Source organism: Neopsephotus bourkii, unplaced genomic scaffold (genome assembly GCF_033783945.1).
Source record: "Neopsephotus bourkii isolate Nb327-2 ecotype Australia unplaced genomic scaffold, CSIRO-AGI_Nbou_v1 NB_245, whole genome shotgun sequence".
Taxonomy (NCBI): Eukaryota; Metazoa; Chordata; class Aves; order Psittaciformes; family Psittacidae; genus Neopsephotus; species Neopsephotus bourkii.
This window is the reverse complement of record NW_026900755.1, coordinates 1570491-1587914: the sequence shown is the minus strand read 5'-3', so window position 1 is coordinate 1587914 and position 17424 is coordinate 1570491. Positions and strand designations below refer to the sequence as shown.

The window sequence follows — 17424 nt, the reverse complement described above, 5'->3', positions numbered from 1 at the left end:
CTGTTGCCATCAGCAGAGTGGAGGTTTAAGTGGGTCCTTATACATTCTTCACCTACAGAGAACAAACTGTAGGTGTATTTAGCTAACTCAGAGTGGAGGTCAGCTGAACTGTTTATCTGCCAGTGTAGGTACACAAGTTATGATACAAGCAAGACGTAAGGTTTTGGTAGTATGATAACTTGCAGTTCTGTTTTAGCTCTTTTTTGAAGAGAAGTTGCTGAAGTTTATGTATGCAAGGGCAGGGTAGGTTAAGTAAAAATTACATTTCCTAAATTAATGCAAGTGTTAGTGGCTTATTTTTCTTAAGAGACTTATGTGCTGATGAAAACTGCATGGGGTGCTCAAAGGAAATGCCAATTGTTAGAACAAAGCCATGGGAAAAAAAAGCATGTATGGTGATCCTGGGAACTTGCATGGTTCTGTATTAAAATAATGTTGCAAGAATCCTTACTCAAAGAGCTTCCAGAATTTCTGTCCATCTTGTGTTGCTGTTAGGAAAAGAATGGAAACATTTTCTGTCTAGCAATCCTATTAGATCTCATAATGAACTTCTTTGTCTGAACATTACAATAATTTGCAGTGCAGTGGATTGTGATGTTGAATTCAGCACTTTGACCTTGTTTCAGGTCCAAAACGAGTGAGTTTTAGGGAAGTTATCCTGTTACAACTTTGGTAATTGGTGAAATTTCCATAAAATCTGGCCATGAGTTTAACTTGGGTTTGTTCACAAGTTGTTCTTAGTAAAGTTATTTTACAATTTCAAGTTATAAGCTCTAATTTAAATGTTCTACAATATTTATTCTTAAAACTAAAATAATAACTGAGGTTATGGGACAGCGGATGATTTAGTTGGGCAGTCTTTGGTCGATGAGAAAATGAACATGAGCTGGCAGTGTGCGCTTGCAGCCCAGAAAGCCAACCGTATCCTGGGCTGCATCAAAAGGAGTGTGACCATCATGTCAAAGGAGGTGATCCTGCCCCTTTATTCTGCTCTTGTGAGACCTCACTTGGAGTATTGTGTGCAGTTCTGGTGTCCTCAACATAAAAAGGACATGGAACTGTTGGAACAAGTCCAGAGGAGGGCCACGAGGATGATGAGGGGACTGGAGCACCTCCCATATGAAGACAGGCTGAGAAAGTTGGGGCTGTTCAGCCTGGAGAAGAGAAGGCTGTGTGGAGACCTCATAGCAGCCTTCCAGTATCTGAAGGGGGCCTATAAGGATCCTGGGGAGGGGCTCTTCATTAGGGACTGTAGTGATAGGACAAGGGGTAATGGGTTAAAACTTAAACAGGGGAAATTTAGATTGGATATAAGGAGGAAGTTCTTTACTGTTAGGGTGGTGAGGCACTGGAATGGGTTGCCCAGGGAAGTTGTGGATGCTCCATCCCTGGCAGTGTTCAAGGCCAGGTTGGACGAGGCCTTGGGTAATATGGTTTAGAGCGAGGTGTCCCTGCCCATGGCAGGGGGGTTGGAACTTGATGATCTTAATGTTCTTTCTAACCCTAACTGTTCTATGATTCTAAGTGCACTTACTACTTTATCCATGTGGAAAGGTGGTACATCTGACCTTTGCTGTTTTGAAAATAATCTCTCTTATGGTTTTGTGGTCAGAAATCTATTGCTCTGCAGATGCTGCTGGACATGAAATCTGTTGAAAACCACCAATGATACTTGTTTTGTTTTTATATAGGAATGTTACATTTTTGTGGTGATGGATTGGTATGATGGAGTAAATCTGTAGTTGACATGCAAGATTTAGGGAAATGGTTTTTGGGAAAAGTGCATTTTCTTCCTTTGAAGGCACATCAGGAAAAGAGATTGCTTGTGGTTTTGGTGTTTTCTTTCTTCTTTTTTTTGGTTTTTTTTTTAATTTTTTTTTTTTTTGTTTTATATCAGTTTCTGGAACAGTTGGGCTTTAGGAGCTCTGATCATGATTATCTGGTACAGTCAGACAAATGAATAACAGACCGTGATTTGCCTTTTAATTATGTTGTCCCTGAACATGTGTTAAAAGATTCTAGCTCTTCTTTCACTCTGGCTTCTCCTTCTGTATTACTGTGACCATGAGGATGCAGAGGTCCTTTTCAAATCATAGATGCTGTCAGAATGGGTTTTTGTCACCGAATCTCTAATGCTATTTATGTTCTTGCTGGTCAGATGTCAGCAGGGAGTTACTACTCCAAAACCTTTAACGGTGTCTTTGATTCTGGCTGCTTTTCTAAAGAGTATGCTTTAATCAGACACATCGTTGGACCAAATGCTGGGAGTATTGAATTGCTGTGGCTTACAGATAACATTGTTCATGGATGAATAGCTCTTCTGGCTTTAAAGGAACAATATATTAAGCTTAACTTGTCTTAAACAGCTGCACAGAGTTTGTTGCTTGTGCAGTACATTGACGTGTGGGGGTTTTGTCATAATTTAATGTGTTTTGAAACTAAACTTCTCAAGTCAGTTTCTGAGGAAATACCTGTGTATGAGCATGTTGCTGTTGGTCTCTTCCAGAATCACCTGTCCTTACCCTCTTATTGTTTTGTGTTTTATTATGTACTGCTCCATCCCTTACACTTGGTGGATTATTGATGGAAAATGTCTGTCCAGCCTCTGCAGTCTCCTGTATTTACACATTATTTTGCTGTGTGTTTGTTCCCCTTGAACGGCCCTCATGGCCCTCAACTTTGTGCATTGTGAGAGATGGAGAAGACTACTGCAAATACGACTGTTAAAATTTGACTTGATGTTAAGTTGTGGTTTGTTTGTTCTTTTCCCTGAGACATTGACATTTTTATCGGCTTTTTTTTTAGCTTCACAGTGCAGCCAGTGGATGCTTTTTTCTGTCTGATGCAGTATCTTGTTACCGATACTTTAGTTGCATCCTGAAACGGGAGAAAATTATGTAGTTGTCACTTTCTGCTAAAGAGTTGCATCTGTATTTCATTCTGAAATCGTTTTAGCAGTTTCTTTTAAGAAAATACTGTGGTTTTAGAGAAATAATATATTGTTATCTTTGCATAATGCTATTTGATTGTACATATTCTGGAACATGAGTTCCTCATCTCTACTCCATTATTTGTTTTTCACTGCACATTAAATCGTACATCAAGAAAAACAAGGGTAAGTATAGTTTATGGAAATTTTCTATGCTACATAATTACGCTGTTTTTCCTTTAACTTAAGGTTTTGTAGGTGATACAGCCCTCAATTACAAGAGTACATGGGAAAGGTATGCTTGTACTTTGTTACAAAATGCTGTATTTTGATACAGTTGTTCAGTGTGTTGTGGAATAAATTATAATATGAATGCAGGGCATCTTGCGCACTATGTCCATGTGAAATATTTTTCTCTAAAATGAATTCTAATGTAAGCAAAGTTAAACTGTTGTAATTTGGAACAATAGACTTGGGGCAAATATTACGCAACTAGCTATGTGTGAATATTGATTATGGTGCTTTGTAGCATGCAAAAAACGTGATAGTGCCTCAAAGCACTGTTGAGTTAGGGGGTTTCGTATTTCTTATTTAGCTGTCTTTAAAGGTTTGTGTTGTGAGGGTGTTTTTTCTTCTTTCTTTAAGTCATATTATTGACTTAAAACCTATAGTTCAGTGGCTTTCACTTCCTGTCTGCCTGCAACAGTATAAGGTATTTGGGCCAAATGACACTGTTGTGAGGGATAGCACTCTCTCTGAAATAGTCCAAGTCTGGTGACTTCAGAAGACCCACTTAATACTGTGGAAAAAAAGCAGGGAATAACAATTGCAGCCGTAGAATATACTTCAGAGAGGGGAACCAATTGCCAGGTTGACTTACATATACCAATGTGTGTCCTCAAATGCAAGGTACCCTTGTCTTAATTGCTGTGTATTCCAGCACTGATAGGGTGTTCTGTATCTTTTAGGTAAGAAGTAATACCTTGAAATTGGTGCTTTGTAGTTGATGTGACAGGAAGAATTGTTTTTTTATTTTCACTGGTGGCTTCTTTTGTTCTAAAACTGATTTCTTCCATATAGAAGGTACCAGGTTGGGCTGGTGGTAAGCAGTAGGTTGTGTGACAGGTACTTGTAGCTTCTTTGCACTGACACTGGAATGCCTTTCCTTCTGCTTTCTTCTTTTCTTCTTTGTTGTCTTTTCTCTGTTCAAAGGCTTTGGTTTCTTCTTAAATACTTTCATAATGAAGATTAAGGTAAGAAACATAGCAAAGCAACTACTCATAGTCATGAATTCAATGAGTAATTAATAGTGCTGAATGTAATATTTTAGAATTAACAAATAATTAGGTAAAAAAACTTTTAATTTACTATGTGTGTCAGATTTGAGATTGTTATTCATAAAATAGCCAGATTTTTACAGTGTTGATATGTGGTAAAAATCTAGATGCCACAAGATTTTTCACTGATGTTTTTTCTAAAGTAGTTATGATCTAGGAGTGTAATAGTATATATTTTCTTGAGTAGTTGTCTTCTAAGAGCTTACTAGTACAGATTGCTTAATATAACATTGAAATTGTTTTTACTAGTAATGAATGAGTACAACTTCTGACCAATAACAATCCATTGTCCAAATTACGGACAAAAAAAATGTCTACATAAATGGAGTTTGCATATTTCAACTTCAGAGGCAAAGCATGCCAGCATAGTTGCCCGAAAACTATGAAAAGCAGTCCATGGAATAATGTTCTATTCAGGACAGAGGATAATATGTTAGCTGCAAGAGGGGATGAGACTCCATTTTACAAGTGGCTGTACTGTTTAGAACAATTTGCTGATACGCATATTGTAACTCAGAAAGCTGTAGGATGCCTTACTAATAGTGTTTGAGAGCCCTAAAATACAGTTTAATCTAATTTTTGAATATCATTAGATTGATTTACTGTAAGGAAAAGCATCAGTTTCATTGCCAAGCTCACAATTATCTAACTTTATTATGCTGCTGAATTCAGTCACTCTCTTCTTCTCCCTGTAACTATTTTCCTCCTTTTACTTCTTGTGTTCTGCTTTACACTTACTTCACTTTTAAACTCTCCCATTTGCATGTATTACACTGTGAGGATTGGAATGTTACCTGAAAGATGGGGAGAGGAATCTGCCGTGCTGAAAATGTGAAAGATTTCCTACTGTTACAAACTCGCTTTGGTATGAGCGTCAGCGTCCATGCTGCTGACATGGCACAGTGTCACAGTGCTGACATGCTGACACAGTGTTGTGCACTGCTTGAACTCTTCTGCTGCACATGAATACATGAGTGGTAGTTGAGGATAAAAATCCCTTGATGTATCAAATAATACTCGTGATTGTGGTTAGTCCCAGTTCTGACTTCAGAACACACTGTTCCTAGTAAAATAATAAAAGCAGAAAGTGGTGTGGTCTGCTCCAGCTGCACTGTGTTACCGGACACTTTGAAGGAAGGTAATTATTTTATTTATTTCTAGAATGGAAATTTTGAGAAAATGACTCATTGAAATTCAGCTCCTTTAATAAAGGAGAACATAAGTCCTGTAATATGCATGTAACAGGTATTGTTAGGTGTATGCAGGAAATACATGTTTTGAATTACTTGTGGATAAAACCAAATATATATATACCTTAGTAAGTAATAAGGATGCATTGCTAGTACTGTGGTTTTTAAGTTTGCTGGAGTGAATCGAAAAGTGGGAAAAAGAAATTGAAAATAGGACCAATGTTAATGAATTGAAGGCAAGAAAGTAACATGTTTTCAGTGTTCAAATGTTGCAGGTAAATACAAACTTGATATTATAACAGTTTTTTTGAAAAGAAGACTTAGAACATGAACATAGCATGCCTGTGTTTATTCATTGTAGTGTTCTGTGAGAGATTCCTACAGATACATATTGTAGGTTTATGCAGAATGTAGAAATTGCAGTTTGCCTAATGGAATAACTCTGGAAGTAAAGCAAGATCCTTACAAGCCTTGGAAGGAATATTAGTAATAGTAGGAACAGAGTTTATAGGTTTTTTCTGTGTATTACTCTGAAGAACAGGAATGGTACAATCTTTCCTGCAAAAGCATGTTAGCTGTTGTGTTTGTGCAGTAGTGATTGATTCTTTCTGCTGCCATCAGTAATTCAGGAGCACAGTACAATGAGTAATCATTGTAGTAATCATTGAGTAATCATTTAAGGTTTTTGTCAGAGCTTGCTTAATGGGGAAAAAATGTGGAAGAAGATGTATTATCAGTAGATGGAGAACATGTCATAGGATTACAGTGGAAGCTTGATCCTGAGATCTTAAGGTCTAGCAGCAGGGTTCTTTCCAAACAGTTAATTGTTCTGTGGGAGTCTATTACTGTGGTTTATATCTTAAAGCAGATGCAATTTTTTGCCTTTGTAAAAATTTCAATCACCTTCTCCAGATGTGTGCAAGGAATAGGTTCCATAATACTGATTATGGGGTAAGAGCAGGGATTGAGTTTTGCCCAAAAGCAGTCATAGCTGCTATGTGATGCTTCCACTGAGGTTGGAGGAACTTGAAAGTAGTGAGGATGTAGGAATGTCTTAGGTGAGATCTGTGTTCAAATAGAAGATTCCTCACTGTGGTTCTTGAGGTGTTGATTTGCAGTGCTCGGTTTCTTGCAGGAAGGTGGATTTTACAGTAGGCTGCAGGCTCCCTTGGCACGGGATCTGCATGAGGGCTCAGTCAGATGTGTGGAGGCAGTTTATGGCAGGTAGCAGAGGGTCAGGAGGCACATGTTGTCTATTTGGCCACTAATTTTATCTTAAATGTAAAATTTACAAGATCTTGTTAATATTCTTGTATATCATGTTGATATAGTTAATATTTAAAATGGTGTTATTTTTCTTTAAATTAAGAACTATATTGTTAAATTCCAAACAAAACAGTCGCCTAGTTTGATGATCAGCATTCATTTCTTTACATTTCAGCACTGACAGCAGTAGTAGGAGCATTGCTGTTAGCACTAGAACGACTTTACCTGATGGTATGGGAGGCTTGTAAGTGGAAGGCATTATTTTACAGAAATCCTCAGAATTTCTTTTCAGAAAATTTTAACCACTGTATTTTTGTAAGCTTAGATTTTTTTCAGATGCTTATTGAGTAATTTGAATGTTTCATGTAAACTATCATGTTAAAAGGGTTGTTTAAACTTAGTAGAATGTTTACTGCATGCTTTATCCAAAATTAAGGCACAAATTAGCATGCATTTCCAGCCCTTAGCTGTACTCCAGAAGCCCTTTCTCTATGAAGTAAGGATTTAAAAATGGTGTCAACTGTGAGTTTACTTTGGTACACACTTGACTTACAATGTGATTTAGTTGAAGATGTCCCTGCCCATGGCAGGGTGTTGGACTAGAGGACTTTTGAAGGTCCCTTCCAACCCAAACTATTCTATGATTCATTCTTTATGACTAATGAAGACTATTCTTACCTAACTAAAACCACCTATAATGTGTTCCTGCAAATTTATGAAAGATGGGAGTGGAAACAGTTTTGAAAAGTAAAGACCTTAATGCTGTTCTCAGTAAGAACTTTAGAATTGCTTCTGTAACTTTCATACTGAAGGTAGAGACTGGAAAAACGTTTTAAAAATTATATTTACATCAACAGTTACATTAGTTCTTCAGTTACGTGTTTTATGGACACCACAGTAATAAAATGCTAAATAAATATAATATTTTGAAAGAGTTGGGTTGTTGGACAGTGGTTGTGTGATACTGTTTTTTCCATTTGAATAACAGTATCCTTTTGAAAACACACTTGCAAATATTTTCCTAGTGCTATGACGAATTTTTGTGGTTGTCATTCATTGACATGAGAATCTTAGTGAGGTTTTCTTGAGGTGTTTCTAATCCTCATTTTGGGCTGGGGTGGAGGAGCTTTCAAACATTGTCTCTTAAGACTCAGTGAAGTTACCTTTCAAAATATGGAGCATCTTTTTTTTTGCTGAGGGAAACGCACTCCTGACATTTCTGTTGACAATATAAATTTTTATTTTCTAAAGTAAAGAAAGCAAGCATTGTTACTCCCCCAGTAGCCACCTAGGAATGAATCTCATGTTGGGCTGCTGCTGCTTGCGTGGCTCATGCTAAGCTAACCTTTGCTTCATAATATAAATTGATTTGGTAAGTATATTGATGAGATGGCTCTTCAGGGTTTCTGTATTCATTGTTTTCTGGTCACTTCAAAATCTGTCTCTGCTACCTTAAAAAATTCTTACATTGTTTTTTCTCTAGTCTGATTTATGTTCACTTGCCTACTTTAATTCTTAATTACTAGAGGCTGTCCTCCCACTTGCATTATTCAATTTCTGTGGACCTACCAGTAGATTCAGTTGATGCCCGGCTGGGAACAGGATGGAAGCTGAGGGAGTGGGAGAGGGAAACTAGAACAAACTAATGGTAGAACAAGCTAATGCAGACCAGTGTGAAACAAGCTGTATTTATTGTAAAATATGCTTATAAGATGTATACAAATTCAACAAAACGTACTGTAACACTTAATGTCTATCTTCAAGGATTGTTCCTTCTTTCCTAATTTTGCTAGTGGGGTCCAGTTGTCCCAGAACTGATTATATCTAAAATATAGTTAGAAAGTAATTCTGTGGAGTATTAGTGGATGTTTCTTTGCTATTAGCATCCTAGTCTGACTAAATTTTGTTATTGATCAACAGAAAGTCCTGTCAGTATAGTTGGTCTTGTTTTGAAGGTCTAACTACTAGCTTGGTAATTATTTTCGTATATGGGTACAGTGTAATTCCCTTTTTTGTTCTTAAGGGTTTTTTTTAAACTTTGTAAGTGAAGGCATTCACTAATGCACAGTGGCCAAATCAGTTCCTCTCTGCAGAGTAAGCACACAGCTGGCGAACAGTGACAGATGTTCCTCCACCCTCCATGTTTTCTGGGACTGAAATAGCTTGTTTTGGGGTAGACAGATGAGTGTGGCTTATGACACCGCAGACGTGTACTTGTAACTGCGCAGCTCTGAGAGGGCATGGCTATGTCAGGCTGCAGCCTCCAGACTTGGGACGCACCATGGAAACTTCTTGTTTTTCTGCACTTTGGAGACAGAAAAATATTCTTCATTCTTCAGGAGCTGCTCTGTATCAAAGTGCTTTTGTGGGAGAATTTGTGCACAGAGGAATGTTTTGCTGTAGCAACTGTATAAATTGTGTATAATTGATAAAAATATGAAAGAAACTTATGGATAGTGCCAATTAATGAAAAGTACGAATTTTGCCATTGTGGCAACTGGTTGAGTCAGCCACTTCTATTTTGGTTTGCTTAGTGTAAGAAATGTTACAGAATTGATGGCAAAGAAACAACATACCTTCTTGTTGCGAAAAACCAAACAAGTTTAAGCAAATTCCTTCTCAGAAATAGATGGTGTCAGATGAGAAGGCTTCTTTTGTAGTAAACCCCTGTAATCTGTAAGACTTGTCCACAGATACTCTCCAAGTATCAATAATCGCTGGAAGTTAATGCTTTGCTTTGCAAACTGCCCTGATATACAGATCTGTGGTATTTTAAGGTCTTTATCTAAACCTTCTAACAAACAGAGCTTTTTCATTGCAGTGGAATACTGACAGTAGTGATGAAAGCCCCTTTCTCAAAGAAGGCTTTTAAAACCTATGTTGCATAAATACAATATGTTTCTAATGCTGTTAAAAGTGTTGTAAAATTGTCCTCAACAAGAAACATATGGTTAGAAATTCTGACATACTCTGTGCTATCCTGACTATGGGAAGCAGAGTCTGCAACATGGAGGATATTTAATTTAAAAAATTGGGATAAGGGTCGTGAATTGTATGCTAGAAATAGAAGATAAGATTAGAGGTTATGTTTCAGGCATGGAGCTGTCTCGGGGTGGGGGGGACAGAGCAAGGTTACTTCAAGGTTTGGAGCCTGGTTGGGGGATGGGGAGAAGGGAGGTAAATCCAACAGTGGCTAAAAATGGTGCCTGTGTGTGTTTGTAGTAATATGTAAAGTAGAAATTGCCTTGATCCTTAGTGTTGTATATTGTAGCCTTACCCTCACCATCACTTGCTGGTGCCAGATTTAGTCATGGGCATTGCTTGTACCAGTGGGGTGGTCCTGGCTGTCAGCATGCCCTCTGCGCAAAGAGTCCCAGTGGCTAAAAGGTCACTTTTTCTGAATCTAATACTTAAGACATGTATTTGAATAGGGTCTGGCCAGATCTGTAATAGATGCATCAGCTGGTATTGAAACATTGCTCAAATGTATTTGGCATCTTTGCAGGGTCTTACGGCTTGCAGAACTTCACTGTGTCGCAATTTCTGCAGCAGAAAGCTTTACCAACATAAGTTACTGGGAAGGAGTGTCAGCATGGCTTAAATCACCTAAGCATCATTTAATGTAAGCCTAGTCTTTCATGTTAATAATAATTTTCAAGAATAATTAACACATCAGAAGATAGCACTTAAAATTTTAAGTGTTTCTTTCTAGTCTTCATTTGTGAACAAAATTCAGCTCTGTTAATGAATACTGAGAGGTATCATTGCATGGGCCTAATTAGGTATGAGTTAGGATCTTCCACAGATGCATACATATGAATGTGTACAGTTTGCCCTACGTGCTTTGGGGAGAACACACATGCCTTTTCAGAAATATCTAACAAATAATAAAAGTCTAAGCTTAAGTCTCTAGCTTGCTTCTAGATGTTTGATTTTTACTGAATAGATTAATTCGTAGAGTCATAGAATAGTTAGGGTTGGAAAGGACCTTAAGATCATCTAGTTTCAACCCTCCTGCCATGGGCAGGAACACCTCACACTAAATCATGTTACCCAAGGCTCTGTCCAGCCAGACCTTGAACACCACCAGGGATGGAGCATTCACAGCTTCCCTGGGTAACCCATTCCAGTGCCTCACCACCCTCACAGTAAAGAACTTCCTCCTTAGATCTAGTCTAAAATTCCCCTGTTTAAGTTTTAACCTGTTACCCCTTGTCCTGTCACTACAGTCCCTAACGAAGAGTCCATCCCCAGCATCCCTATAGCTCTCCTTCAGATCCTGGATGGCTACTATGAGGTCTCCACGAAGCCTTCTCTTCTCCAGGCTGAACAGCCCCAACTTTCTCAGCCGATCTTCATATGGGAGGTGCTTCAGTCCCCTGATCATCCTTGTAGCCCTCCTCTGGACTTGTTCCAACAGTTCCATGTCCTTTTTATGTTGAGGACACCAGAACTGCACACAGTACTCCAAGTGAGGTCTCATGAGAGCAGAGTAGAGGGGCAGGATCACCTCCTTCAACCTGCTGGTCACACTGCTTTTGATGCAGCCCAGGGTACGGTTGGCTTTCTGGGCTGCGAGTGCACACTGAAGCTGGCTGATGTTAAGTTTCTCATTGACCAATACACCCAGGTTCTTCTCCGCAGGGCTGCTCTGAATCTCTTCTCTGCACAACCTGTAGCTGTGCCTGGGATTGCTCTGACCCAGGTGTAGGACCTTGCACTTGTCATGGTTAAACTTCATAAGGTCGGCATCAGCCCACCTCACAAGCGTGTCAAGGTCCCTCTGGATGGCATTCCTTCCCTCCAGCCTATCAACTGAACCACACACACAGCTTGGTGTCATCAACAAAGTTGCTGAGGGTGCAACCAATCCCACTGTCAATTACATAATTTTAATTTTTTATGGATTAAAACATTGCATATGTTTATCTTTCAAGATGTTATTATATTATTATACCAGCATAAATATCCCACTGTATCTTTTACAAATTTCTTGCACAACTCGGTGACCTGAGTGACCTTGTGACAAATTGCGCTCATGATTGAGGGCTTAGTTGTTGACATAAAATAATCAGTACTTCTGCATTCAGGATGTGGTAAGGTGGTCTGAGTGTGCTTTGTATGTTTCAAATTAGAATTCATAATTTTTTAACAATAATTTTGTTGGGAAATATTTTGAGAGTTTTTGGTTAATAATTTTACCCAAAGAAGAATTCACTTTTTTTAAAGGAAAAATCACATTACACCAGTCAGATCACATCAGTATTTATCTGAACATCAATTTGACTGTTGTATGCCTTTCCATGCCATATACTTAATGTAGCAGCTTAAAGCCGGAAGCTAGAAAGGCTGTGTGTGCTGGTGAGGCGTGCCGGCAGAATTCCATGTATGCATTTGTTAGCAAGTAGCTCTTGTGTGAAGTTATTTATATTCTTTGGTAGCATCTACACTAGATATAAAAGATATTTTCTAAACATGTAAATCTATTTGTATTGAAAGAACTGTAACATTGATAAGAACGTTAACTCTGGTTTTTAAAGAGGCAGGAAAACTGTGTATTTAAAATATGAAAATCTTTGCTTTTCTGTATAAAAGGAAAATAATCAAGATAGCCTTCCGAGGAAAAATGTGTCAAATGCAAAACCCAAGTAACTAATTACTTTTAAGCCCAGAAATTTCTTAGAGCTGTGTCAGTGTTAAGGAGTGGATGGAGAAGACCAGAAATTGCTCTAGTGTTCTTCAGCTTTCAGTCTGCAGCTTTTTAAGTTGACCTGTGGCCTATTTTGACATTTACATTGCGTGGATAAAAGGCAACAAATTATTCCATGGACTGAAATAGAAAGCAAGATTACTGAAGCAGCTAATAGAAGGTACTAGATGTTGGAGTCTCAAAGGGGTAAGTTGTTGCCATTGTGGTTAAGGCTGGGTAGCACACAGAGGCTTGCTGAAATAGGGCAAGAGGAAAATCTTTTTGTCTCTGGTGCTTAACTTGTGTTAGCACCAGTTGTTAATAGCATTTGCAGAAGACTGAGCAACTTGGGGAAGGATTTTTTTAGGTGTCTGCTGTGTAAAGCAAACAGAACAACTAAGTGAGTGCTAAGCTTGAAGGGGGAAATGTTAGCAGTTGTCGAGATTGGGCTATATTTGGGGGTTGGAACAAGGTGATCTTTAAGGTTCCCTCTAACCCAAACCATTATAGCTCCCCTCCCACCCCCCCTTGATTTATATTAAAGGTTTTTAAACTGAAAGGATGCTATATTGGATCTTACAACTAATCATGTCATGACCCCACCTATACAAAATGAGTTAGTCCTGTTTGAAAAATCTCATTTTTATTTAATTAAGACTTACCAAATTCTGGTCTTAATGAGAAGGGGAACGCTGTGCCCAAGACACACAAAGAGCTGTTTTTTTATTTGAAAAAATGAGAAAAGGTAATATAGTATACATGCTACTGCTTTTTTAAATTTTATGATTTAAAAGTACTTGTCACCACTGTTCCTTCATCAGGTACAGAAATTAGTTCTACCTAATCTTACTAGAAAACAAAGATTTGTTAGAAATGAAGCATTTTGACAGTTCCAGGAGTGTCCTGTTGCAAAAATCTAGTTCAAGAATGGTTTTTAGAATTAGTTAAAACTATTCAGCTACTACTGCTTATGAAATTGCTATTTACAATAATATTATATGATGCTTTTGAAGTATTATGTTTCTACTGATGTTTGGTTTTGTTACAGGAGAGAGACTGTTATTCATACTGGATTGCTCTGCTTTATTCGTATCCTGTGACAGTGAATCAGACATTTCTGTCTATATACAGACTGAATTGCCAGCCAACTTTGAGCCCAAATATGGTAAACATAATTAGGTTCATTTGCTGTAAAAATACATTCTCCTTAGTTTAACATTTTCATGATTACAGTTTTCTGATAATTCCATAATTTTCAACATGAGAGGGATATGAAAGGCCTAATCATCATGTCCTTCTTCAGTATAGAATATAGTTTGTTTTCCTGGGCAAAACTCCAGCTGTTCAGTGATGAATCCACTGCTACTCAAATACAGTAAGCCCATAAAATGTTTGGAAAGCCTGTTCTCAGAGTGCAGGAATTGTGGTATGAGGACATGAATCTCTGTATTACCTAGGTGACAAAAAAGCTGATGGCTGCACTGTTGTGAGAGAGTAAATGCATGTGCTGATGTCTGTTTTCCTGATACGTACTTCTCTTTCCTATTTTTGGAAATGAAATCTGTGTCATTTCAGAATACTTAATGCTTTTCAAGTAGGAGACTTTCAATTAATGAATTGTGGGAGAAGGCAGACATTAAGATAGCCAAAGCTTCTACCATGTACTGAAGAGAATAAATGTTTGTAAATAGTGGATTAGGTTTTAATTTCAGTCCCAAAGAAATAGTATGGTAATACACTTTTAAATATAAAAAGGTGAATCATTTACACATGGAAGTACATGCTAATGCTAATAATAGCCACTGCATTTATATGAGTGGGTTAGGACTAACATATTTAATGCAACTAAGAAAACACATTTGCAGGTCTTTTTCTTTCTCTTTTTTTTTTTTTTTTTTGGTGTAGTCTAGTGTCAAGAGAATGTTTTAGATGTATTCTGTGACAAGTGCTGAGAATTCAGAAGTAGCATAGTAATTTGGGAATGGAAAGATTGGTGGTGTTGAGTTACTGCAAATGTTTTGAAAGCTTTCATCATCTTTGCTCCAAACAGGCTAAAAAAACCCCAAAGGATGAAAAAACAGTGAAATGCTTTGCAGGATTTTTTGTAGATCATCTGTCTTATGTTTCTAGGACTCAAAACTTACCTACTATGAAGAGCTTTAAATGTGTAGATGATTGTAATTTTCACTGCCTTGAAATACTACTTTTGTCTGACACTACTGTGTGTACTGAGTCTACTCGGAGTTTGGGTTTTCTTTCTAAAGTTGTCTAGCATCACAAACTCAGTTAAAACAGTTTAGAAATTTGGTTTAGGGATATTTATTCCAGTCGGAAAATTCAAATGTGTATATGCTAATAAGTACTGTGGCATTTATGGAATGTAGCATCTGTGTTTGCAAGAGCAGCAAAATGGCTGGAAGCCTTCTCTAAAAGTTAAGAGCTGATTTATCAATGAGTAAATGCTCCTGTTTCCAGAGCAGTTGTAAACAGTATGCCACTGTGATATACTGCTTTCGATGATCACAAGTCGGCATGAATAAGGAGTGAAAGTGGCCATGCTGATCCAAACTTCAAAAGTGATCCAACTCAACCTTCTTTATGCAGTGGAGGTTATAAACAGATACTATGGATAGGCAAGCAGGATGAATCTGTGGGCTGCACTCATTTAAAACTGTCTTCAGCATTTTGCTGCATATAAGATTTCCTGAGTCTGTGATTAGGCTATTTAGTAAGCCAGATGAGCCCCTCTGTAAGAAAGAGTGATAAGGAGACCAGAACTGCATGCTAAATTTGAAGAGTAGGTAAACCATGGATTTATGCAGTGTCTGATTTTCCGTGCTGCCATGCCCTTCCAAATTCCTTTGCTAATAATTTGTAACATCAGATTTAGTCTTCTGACTACCATTCAGTATCAGACTGACATTTTAGCAAACCCAGTCAGTTGTAACACCGAGATCATCTTCCTGAGTGGAAATGATCAGGCCAGAGCCCATCACTTTGTATGTGAGGCTAGGATTGTTTTTCAGTGTATGAGTTGATAAATTTAACCGTAACAAATCAAGTCTCTTATTTTAGTCCGTTGTCCTGTAAAGTTATGCCACGCTGCGTGTGTGTGTGTATATATATATACACACACATATATATACTAGTTCATGTGGTATGTCGTGACTGAATGCTGTAGTATTTGACTTGAGCTCTTACTCCCACTTGTCTTTCCAAGTCTTGTTTAATGTATGATTTGTCTGGGGCAATGACAAGTTCCTCCGAAGACCCTCACTTTTGAAAGATGTACTGATGATGACATTTATAGAATATCCTTCAGTTACCTCTCTAAGTACTTTGCCAAAGACTGGGAATTATTCCCATTTTTCTAGGTGCGGAATCTTTTTATGCAGTATTTGGGTCCATGGACAAATCATTTTAAGCCAGTGGAAATAAAGCTCTGCATAGAGGCCTCTGCTTGTTTTTTTCATCTACACTGACTCAGCAGTAACAGATCTCTTCAAAGCAATTTCTTAAACCTCTTCAGCAAATTTAAATAGAAACTTTTAGCACGCATATTAAAATGTATATTAAAAACCTCTCTTCCCAGTGAATGATACTGAGAAATACATATGGCCTTTGCTTATGCTGGAAAGCTGCAATTCATGATTCAACAAGGAGATTTAATTCTCACCTGAGTATGTGAGAGATACGACTAACTTTACTAGAATTAATCATATGCATAAGTCCATTCCGGAAGTGAGCACAGAGGTTTAAGATGTTTACCTATAAGATTACAGGATTGTACGATTGGGGGGGGGGAAGGGGGATTTGTTTGGTTTTGTTGTTGTTCTTTGTTATATCCTGTTCCCCCCTACATGAAAGCTTATCTTGTGCAGAAACATGGGAAATCTTTATCTTTGTAGCTATTACAGTTTTGGGTTTTTTTTTATTGTTAAGTTTTTACAAAGAAATACCTTCCTGGACTCTGTGTTTACTGTATTTGAAAGTGAAACACTAATCAGGAGTGACAGGTAATACTCTAGCATAGGTAACCTCCACTGTAGCTTAGAAGGACTTCAAGTGCATATATGATGTGGGTGGGTTTGCAAGGAAAGACTTGGGAGGGAGCCTGTGGAGAGGCATTATCTCAAATAGCCATCACTGGACTATGATGCACAAGCCTGACCAAGTAATATTCCTGTTTCATGTATGGTTTAATTGAATATTTATGTAGTTCAGCCTTTTCTTCTTGGCTTCTCTTCAGAAGGAAATGACATCTGCCTGAGAAAGGCCATTTATAGGAATAGATGCTAGCTGATTCTCAAGAGCTCTCCATCCCTTCAATGAAACCATGACTTCGGTTCTTCACTTGGTTTTGAAGAACAGTGTATTTCTTGCAGTGACTGGCTTCCAGCATGAGCAGGCAGCTCTTCCCAAGCAGTCTGAAGGTAGTGGCCATAGTCAAAGAATTCTGTAGGTTATCCTGAGAGGCAGAGTTGTGCCTTTTCTGCAGGAAGCTTGTTCTGTTCTGCTCACTCTCACTGTGGTTGCACGAGTCTTTTCTTCATCTTACAATGGTTTTCATCTTGGTTGAGAACAAGAGAGTGTGCTAGTGGCTGATGTTAAGTGCACCTTCTTGGGAGATGAGAGATGGAGTCTTGAGTCTTCTGGCTCACAGTCCCATTGCATGGGAATTTCTCAAGCTGTGTGCAAATGCTTTGTTAGGCTGCTGTATCAGAAGAATGGACATGTATTTTCATTTCCTTCAGCTCCCTTTCAAAAGGGGACTGGTCCTGCTTTGAAAGTAGATAACGTAAGCACCTATTGCCAGGGGAGGATTGAAACAGTGAACCTGATCTGACACAGGCATCTATTTTTGACATTCAGGGAGGCACTCAAGTCTGAAAGAAGGTCTGGTGTAACACATTCCTTTCACCAGCTTTTCCTTTTGCTGTCATGTCTTACTGCTGAGACTTGAGTTAGTACTATTTGGTGTGTTGCATGTTTTACTTCAAGTAAGATGTAGAA

The 17424-nt window shown here is 38.1% G+C and overlaps 1 protein-coding gene across 4 annotated transcripts in view; it reads left to right on the top strand.

Annotated features, from left to right (window-relative positions):
• The window catches only part of GARRE1 (granule associated Rac and RHOG effector 1), a 63823-nt gene that overhangs the window by 6830 nt on the left and 39569 nt on the right, over positions 1-17424 (top strand). Inside the window, exon 1 of one of the 4 annotated variants that reach the window (XM_061345930.1) lies at positions 13360-13576. The exons of the other annotated variants lie outside the window; for them this stretch is intronic. The gene's annotated coding sequence lies outside the window, so the exon portion shown is untranslated. Of the gene's footprint in view, positions 1-13359; positions 13577-17424 lie in introns of those variants that run through there. 4 annotated transcript variants of the gene reach the window in all.